General features: G+C 28.6%; 1 protein-coding gene across 1 annotated transcript in view; it reads left to right on the top strand.

The window, feature by feature from the left end:
* The window catches only part of LOC119676320 (forkhead box protein O-like), a 297012-nt gene that overhangs the window by 157647 nt on the left and 129929 nt on the right, over positions 1 to 9436 (top strand). The window lies entirely within an intron of this gene.

Below are 9436 nucleotides of genomic sequence, written 5' to 3'. Positions count from 1 at the left end.
TTGCTTTTCGAGTCTAAAATGTAACACTAGATTTATGCAAAACTCATTTAAGCCCCACTCATCCTGTTGTCCCTATTGCAGATTCCTTCTGGCAACAGCTGGTACATTGATAATATTACTATCATAACCGTGGTCGTGCTGATATTTGCTGTTGTATTGCTATTATTACAGAATTTTTAGTCGAAATTTTACCTCATAAGCTTTATCAATGCTACGATTTGTTAGAGTTTTTCAAAAATTTTCATAAAACTCAAATCAGCTTATATTTGTGTACCGAAATTGATGTCACGTGCCCAGTATCATCTGCTTTGTTCAAAAAGTGAGTGCAACACTTGCCATTGATGTATGAGATTTTACTTTAATTATGATATTTAAATCACATATTGTTTTTTTTTTCATATTGCCCCTTCAGAATGTTTTATTCTAATTAAAATTTTCCAATTTTATTTGAAGCAAAAATTGCTTCATGAAGTTTGCAAGGCAAAATATAAATATTTTTCATCAAGTTTATAGTATTGAAATTTCATTTTGAAATCTTACAGTTACTACCAAAAATACTTTGAAAATTGAGTTCTTACACTTTGAATATTATTTTGGCTGATTTAATCAGATTTTAACTAAATCTCAAGTCAAAATATTCTCACTTGACATATCATATTAGCTCAACCATACCAATATGTGGTATATACCTTCTGCTCAAAAAGTATCCGGATTTTGTTGTTTGTTAACTACTTCTTAAGTAATAGACGTTTTTTGTTATGTTAGGACACCCTTTCTTGACATATGGTACAAATTGGAGCGCCATCTGTCAATTAGTTTGTTTACAGCAGCTGTTAATGTGAGACTACCTGAAGTGCATTTAGCGATTTTTACTATGGAAAATTCTTGTTGTACGCGATTTTTTGACCAAACACGGCACCACTGTCATAGCTCAGACACCATATTTGCCAGATCTGGAGCTGTGCGACTTTTTCCTGTTCCCGAAACTCAAATTGTCTCTTCGTGGTAAGCCTTTTGAGTCGATTGATTCGGTAAAAGAGAATTCGCTGAAGGAACTAAAAGCCATACCTGCACTGGCCTACGAAAAGTGTATGGAAGATTGGGTTAAGCGTTGACATATGTGAATCGCTTCAGAAGGCGCATATTTTGAAGGAGATAAAATAAATTGGAATAAAATTTAAATTTGAGTGTTTAATTCACAAAATCCGAGTACTTTTTGACCAGGGGGTACCTATAGCGTCTTTAGTTTCTTTACCACAGCTAACATTTTTCTAAAAAAATCATCAGGCCACTTTAACGAGTACGTGGTTAGAGCATACTTTTCCTATTGTAACTACTTGATTTGATTCAAGGTCATGGTAAAACCAAATTGTCATCTATAGTACTGAAACGGATCGAAACAAAAATTCAGGCAAATATGCTCGCTTAAGTTACATTTGAACACTGTTGTATTGAGTTCTAATAATGTCTGTGCACCATAGGTTTATGAGTACAAAAACCCAGATGTAAGGTATTGATCACTATGCCTACTGAAAAGCGTAATTTTTTCTATTTCAATTTTTGTTCTTCCAATTCCATTTTTGTAATCTTGTTACAATTCCTGATAACGTTCCTGATAATTTTTAAACACCATTTCGATCACATTTCGATCAATTAGCACGATCATATATTACCGATATGATATACATAGATGTTGAAAATACACTATCTTCATGAAATTTTTATGATTGTCATTAGTGCTATTAGTACGTGTTGAGACTTCAGATATTTTGGTTGTAGAATTCGAGTAAATCATTTTTATTTTTTTCAAATAAAATATTTTATTTAGTTTGTCTATACATTATTATAATAGAGATGGTTTTATTATGTTTGAATACAGACCTGATAAACGATTCATGTAAGTAGTGAATACGATTTAATTCAACTTTCTATAAATTGTCATATGCAATGAAACTATACATATAGTAGAGTTGGCATTTTTTTTACAAAAAATATGAAGTGCTGAGCTATAAGACTTAAAAAAATCCGTTTTTTATTTTTTGAACGCCAAAGGCGGGCATTCATTAAGAACTTGTTTTATGGTTTATTTTTCCTGCAGGCTTTCAAAACTTCTGCAGTGAGAATTATAAGAAATGCACAGTTTCTCTGCTTGGGTTCCTATGCACTATTAAACGGATAGAACTACAGTAAGCCTTGCAATATTCACTGGAACTCTTTTGATAAGTTTCCAAGATCTAGTTTTATTATGGGTGGGCTATGTTAAAGGAGAAGTTGCACATGAGTAAAGTGCCTTGCATTTGCTATCCGCAAGCTGAAAATAGTAGAAGTAAAAACTTCTCTAAAGTGGTCTTTAAGATAACATAAACCAGTATTACTAGGGACGTATCCACGGAAAAGACTAAAGCGGGCTAACCTATCAGCTTTTTGTTTTCTTCGATGTGCCTATATCCTGAGAAAATAAATGGAAGTGAATATTAAAAAGAGAATTTATGGATATTCTCCAATTTCTCGTGTTCTGTACATGGTATATTGTGACAGCAATTTTTAGTTATGTCCCGAAAGAGCGTAAATCTGTCATGATCATTCATCACATGATCGTTTGCTTAACATAGTCGTTCGTAAAGTCTTAATACTAAAAAACTGTCAGTGTATTCTTTTGAAAGTTTTCATTCATTGTAATTCATTAAAATAATATAAATTTTTTTTAAATATTATTTTTATGAAAAATTCAAGAAAGTTTTTAATACAATTTATATTTCAACTTTGGTGGTCATTTATAATGATTTGTTATTTTATATTATGAAAAGAATTTCCACATCATGCAATTACTTGAATAACTGAAGATATTAAAATTAGAATAAATTTGCCATTATTTTTTGGGAAATGTTTACTTATATGAGAATCAATTAAAGAACAATTTGTCAATTCAGGCTTTAGAAAAAAATAAAACTATACATAAATAATGCAATAAAGCAACAAAACTAAAATCAATTTTAATTTTCACAGAACAAATATTTCAGAATACATTTTTGCAGTTTTTCAATAAACTCACAATGTTGTTTACTTTTCAATTTGTGCAATAAATTGTTGCAGCTGCTACATGCAACATGCAACAACGCAAACAACTCTGGCAAATATTTGCATTGCCTTCAAAAAAAAAAAAAACAATTAAAGACATCCCTGTACATTAAAAATAAATTTTTATTGCTTATATTTAAAAAGGAGAATATAAAAAAAAATAAAATAAATAAAATTTTTATTTTTATTTTTTAAATAAATTTTTATTTATTTTTCGTTTGCAATTCACTTATAAAATTGTTTGGTCTACTTGGAATTCATCCAATGTGATTATAATCGATCGTGTGAATGCATAAATTTGCCGAGTGCACTTTACAGGGCGTATGATTCATACAAGCGGAAACTATAAGTATCGAACTTTTTGACCGCTATTTCCCAACTCATTTCATGTAAAAAAATTATTGGAAAATTTTTTATTTTCAATAAAACAGTGTTGTGCAAGAATTATTATTAAAATTCATCTATAAGTTATGAAATTTATTAAATCCAAAATCATGCACAACTAGAATAAATGTTGAAAAATTTATGATTTTATTGACAATCAAATTGTGTAATTGGGTATCTAAGTCTCTAATGTTCTCATTCTCATACTTAGAAAAATTTTTTATATATAAATATTTTTTTTTTTTTTTTTTTTTTTTTGTTTTTATGATTTTATTATTTTGTGTAATATTTCAATTTGTTGAACTGCAACTATTTCTGCTCAATTGGTTCTGCTGTCATTAAAGTTAAAATTGCTGTGCACGGAATATTTGCATGACCGTCTGTCTGAGAGAGTATATACATAGTATGGCCCCACTTCACACTCAATCATGCACGTTTATCTGTTCGGTTTGTGCTTTTAATAAATCCTTTTTCCGTTAGTTACATTTTTATTTCATGCTCGATATGCTGCATGCAATCCTGTCATAAATAATTAATTAAAAGTGTATTTGTTTTTCATGTGTAATAAAAGTGTATGCTCGTATGTATGTATTCAAACAATATCTCCATTTTTATTTTTAGGTGAACTGAATTGAAAACATATGCCAACATGTTCAAGCAAATTGCTCTGATTTCTGGATTTTTTATTTTAGGTAAGTGAATTCCAATTTTAAATTATTAAATCGTTTGATACAAAAAAAGTATGTAAATATTTAAAAAATGTCGCGATGCAATAAAAATTTTCAATTGATTTGTTTGTGTTGCGCGGTACTGTAATTAATACAATTACATTCTCTACATAGCTTTGAGAAAAAACTCGTTGAAATACACATTATGTATAGTCCAATGTATATAATATAATATAATTAACAGTTGTAACTAAAAGGTATATGAAAACAATTAAAAAATATTTAATATAATTATATATTCAAACGGTGTGTTGTGTGTTAATATCAGGCTCGAGTTGTTAGCAGGAGCACCTTCACCCAATTGTGTCAATGGAGAGGATTAACAGAGCATAAGTTTTGCATGAAAGTCATGTTTTAGAACTATAACCGCTCTTTTCCAAATCATAGCAAAGCGGTCGGCTATAGTATATTATAATGTTTTTCTATATTCTAAGTATTAACAGATCTACTGATAAGCAGAATATCATCTTAAAAGTTACAATTCTCGCTGGAGAGCAAGATATTCTTGTGCTGAGCAATTTCTGCTTAAGAGCAAAATATTGCTATCATTCAAAGTCAGATCAAAAACATGAAAATATTTATGTTCTTAATCAAATGTTGGACTTTAACCTGATGATTTTGGTTAACAGAACTATCTTAACCTAACCAAAAGTACATGACTTTATCTGTAGTAAACGGACGTAGTACAACACTAGTAGTAAACGTACGTTGTACAACACGGGACAAGAGAAGAGCAGCTGTCAGAAAAAGGGCGGCAAGATAAGCGTTTTGGTGTAAGATTAACAATTAGTGTGTTGTATTGTAATTAGATAAATAAAGTGATACGAAATAATATAGAACTGTATTTATGTGTAACTAGCGAAGTTACTACATTGTCTATCTATTTTTTTGACCTAACTTTCTTAACATGAATTTATCATAATTTCCTTAACATAACTTTCTTAATCTAATTTTCTCAACATAATTTTCTTAAGATACTACATCTATTTGAATATAAAGTGATCTTGTAGAGTGCCGAATCTGATAGATTCTGTATGCAATGGTCTGAAATAAGATCATGACTTGGCCCTTCTTTTAAAGCTGGCAATAATTTCTTTGATTTCGCCATGATTTGTAGGACTGATGACAAAGTAGGAACTTAAATTTAGAATATTATTTGTTACAAACGGAATTTTCTTTTAAAATGCTAAACTTCTTAGAAATCAACAAAGGTTTTGAAATCAATTTAAGTTAAAAACTAGAAACTGTATGGGTTAAAGGTGTCATTATCATCACTAATACATCTCCAGGAATTAAGGGCCCAAGAAATTAGCAAAAGCTTCAGCTCTACCATCATTCTGGAATCAGATACTATTAACTTCATGGACTGTAGATATCATCACCATTATCAATGTTCCTTTGAAATTGAAAGTCCAAGTATATAATTAGTAAAAGCTTCAGTTTTATAATTATTTTTGAATTGGAGAGAAGTCAAGAACTATGTTTGTAACATACATTGTAGCATACATAAAACGCAATGAATTAATTGTTGCTATACTTTTGGATATAATTACCTTCTCAAGAGAGAGCAAGGCCCTTCTAACGTGTCTGCTGTTCTTTGGCACACAGCATATGGTTGTAAAATGCAATTCCACATCAAATTAAAGTAATGAGTACAGCCAATTTACTCGCATAAACTTGGGTTCTAACCACTCTCACCACGATACTCCCATTAAAAGGGTCAAACGCAATTGGTCAGAACAGGTGAAACTGTAGGACTAACTCTCAAGGCACCAGGCTTACAATTCCGGTCGGATACAGCCATTGGCTCACTACCATTTAAACTCTATACAATTTTCCATGGAGCCTACTGGATTTCAGTCGCCTATTACGACAAGCATGTCTTACCTTGGATATAGTCTAAGCTCTCTCCTACGTGGGTCTTTCATTTAGACACTAGCATCTCAATGGATTAAATATAGTATCCTCTTCAATATTCGTTAGAGTTGATTTTTTCTTTATTTCTTGCGAGATTTATTGAGCGTTTAATATTTCGTAATAGTATTTTCATAAATTTATACATTTTCATTATGACTACATAATAATCTATAAATGTGATTAAAACATTCAAGTGCTGATTTCAAAATATTTCGTTTTTCAACACTATTAGTACAGTATCAAAGAACATGTTTGGAGAACTTTTGTTCTATCAATAAGTATAAAAACAGTTGAAATGGCATTGCTTATATAAAAAAGCTTAAAATTAAAAGCTAGTTCTACTATAACCTCGATAAAGCTTTTTAAATAAAGCTTTATTAAAATTTTTTTTTACCTAAAAAAAAATAGTTTATTTAAGCCAATCAAAAGTCATTTTAGTACAAATGTGGGTGTATTTGGTAGAGAAACTGAAAAAGTTTCCTTTAAAGCTTTCTAAAGTTTTTGGCGCAATTTTCATGAATATATCATAGAATTAAAAGGATACGCTGTCTAGTTACATTAATATATTCTATGTTTTTCGTGTGCATTTTGCTTTTTAGCACTACGGTAAAACATATTTTTTGAAAGGATTGGATATAAGCTAAATTGTTGAAATTAAATAGCTTTTCAATATCTGAAACTTTGTAAGTTCTAGATTTTACAATCATATATGCTGTGATTTAAAAACTAATTAAAATGACTACAAGAGCTTATTCGGATATATTGTATACTTCAACCAAGTTGGATGAAGGAATGTTTAACTATCATGCGCCGTTTTTCTGCTATTATCCTGTGAATGGATTAACTATCAACTGTTTTTGAACAAAACTTCTTTAAATACTCAGTGCGTTTGACTTTTAAAAAGAAATTTTGTGGATTTTATTTGAATAAAATAGTAGGTAGTTCGGTTCAGAGAATAATAAGAATAAAACAGTGACAGACAGAAGAAATAATTTTTTTCTACTTATATTACCAGAAATGGTAGCAATATAAGTACAATGATATTATTGTACAAAATATGAGCGACAAAAATCAGTGAGATATTTTCTTCAAAAATAATCAAACATTTTCCTAAACATCAAATTTAAGCCATCATAGCTTTTGAAACCATTTAAGCAATAAAAATATGAAATTAATGGTTTCTTATTCATTAAACTAAACTTTTAGTTTCTATAATTTAAAGAATTTATTCGAATTTTTTTTAATTAGAATCTTTTATATTGATATTTAAAGGTTTTTAAATAAATGTGTCAAATATCTGAAACCCTTTCTAAGACCTAGTAATTACTCTAAAGGACCTAATACGATTCATTCAAGGTTGATTACGTCTATTTTTTATCAGACTAACTTAAATACTGCTCTCTGATTGAAAGATATTGCAAGGCCAGTCACTAACTGACTCTACTAATATCAAGTATGAACACAATAAAGCAAACTGACACGAATATAATAGTTTGTTTCTACTTTCTCTTTAGATATTTGATTGATTTTCTATAAAAATCAAACCACCTCCAAGTATAGATTTTATGAGCACATAGTCTACATAACAAATCAGTTAACTGTAAGCTATACTATTATTATTATTATTGACTTCAGTTACTTAATAGCAACTTACAACATAATTATTTACATCTAGCAAATATAATATCTCAAAAGCGACATTAAATCCACCTTTGGTAATTCCTGAACAGCTGAATAAACACTGCGTATAACATGAAACTTCTTCCCAGAAATATTTGAAGTTAATGTGGGTTGTAACCTGTCGAAATTTATATATGTAATTATATGCTTATGTTTCTGAATATTGATTAAGTACCCTAAGCACGCAGCACCAATGGAACTTTAAGGGCACAAAAGTACACTGTAATTATGTGCATTTTAATCGTAGGCCATGCGCCGGTCATTAAAGTCTTGATTTCATATACGAAAGCATAAAAAACGATTTCATTAAATATTACTTGATTCAAAAAGACGTTTTAAATGAAATACATTATATGTAGTACTTACTATTATTATCATAAAATTTATGCATTTGTCATAAAGTTTTCTTATCAATCATTTATTGAAATTATAATGAAAAGTCATTTAATTATATATTTCAATAAATGTTCAAATAAATAGAAATAGTTTGGGAAATATATTTCACGATTTCCATAGGGACTTGATATGATAGATTGAATATTAAATAAAAATTTCAATTGAAATCTAAACTTATTTTGCCATTTTGTTTGATATGACGTGTTTTGTACAGTTTAGATAACTTTAAACTTAGTCATTGTTATTATCGTCGGTAAATTAATTACATATTTGTATAAAAATTAAAATAAAAATATAGTAATAAAAAAAATTGGAATTGCTAAATTAGTTTTTGAAAAATTTGTTCAAGATTTTGGTTGCTCAATAAACTTAAAATATATGAAAACTGAAATCAACTTTTAACTCATCAGATATAGATATTATTATACTAGAACATTACTTCCAAACCTTTTGCTTTTGAATACTTAAAAATGTTTCTTATGACCTTCTTTTGAATATTTCGTATGATTCTGAAGTACTAAATGAGCTCAGATAATGCTAACATATTAAGTTCACAGAGTATCATGTATTCATCAATAGTATGTAGTATTAAGATTTCGACAAATTTTTGATATAGCATCTTTCATAAGAACTAAGTCAGTGAGTGCTATAGGTATATGTATTCTTACTTTAAGAATCATTTGAAGCTGATATGTGAAAATATATTTTTTAACGATTGAATAATTGAACATCGCTCTGAATTGAAATTCTTTATTTATGATAATAAAAATTCATATCAAAATGTGATATTGTCCTCAAAATAAAGTCCTCAAAATGTGAGGACTGTTCCGTGTAATAATATTCCTACAAGGCTCAAAAACGATACAAAATGAAAGATGTTGGAATACTACATTAAAACCAGAAGACGTAACAAAACTATAGAATATTGTTTCAAAAGATATGGTTGAAGTTTTTAATATTTATTATTGTTATTATTATTATTCATTTATGTACATATTACTTTTATGTGATATAATAACAAATATCCTTCTTTTTCTTTAGATACCAATAAAGAATAATTAATTCGCGTAGAATTAATTCAAATATATTAAAAAAAAGATACAAATTATAAAAATACTAAATAATTAAATAAATAAATAATTAATTAAAAGATTTAATCTTTTCATAAAAAAAATTAACAACCGCTCTATATTTAATGATTTTGTCGTCTTCAGTAATCTAATATGTTGAATCATATTTATTCGAATAAACAA

This window comes from Teleopsis dalmanni, chromosome 2 (assembly GCF_002237135.1).
Source record: "Teleopsis dalmanni isolate 2A chromosome 2, ASM223713v2, whole genome shotgun sequence".
Taxonomy (NCBI): domain Eukaryota; kingdom Metazoa; phylum Arthropoda; class Insecta; order Diptera; family Diopsidae; genus Teleopsis; species Teleopsis dalmanni.
The sequence above is the reverse complement of the archived record's forward strand: the minus strand, read 5'-3'. Positions and strand labels throughout refer to the sequence as shown.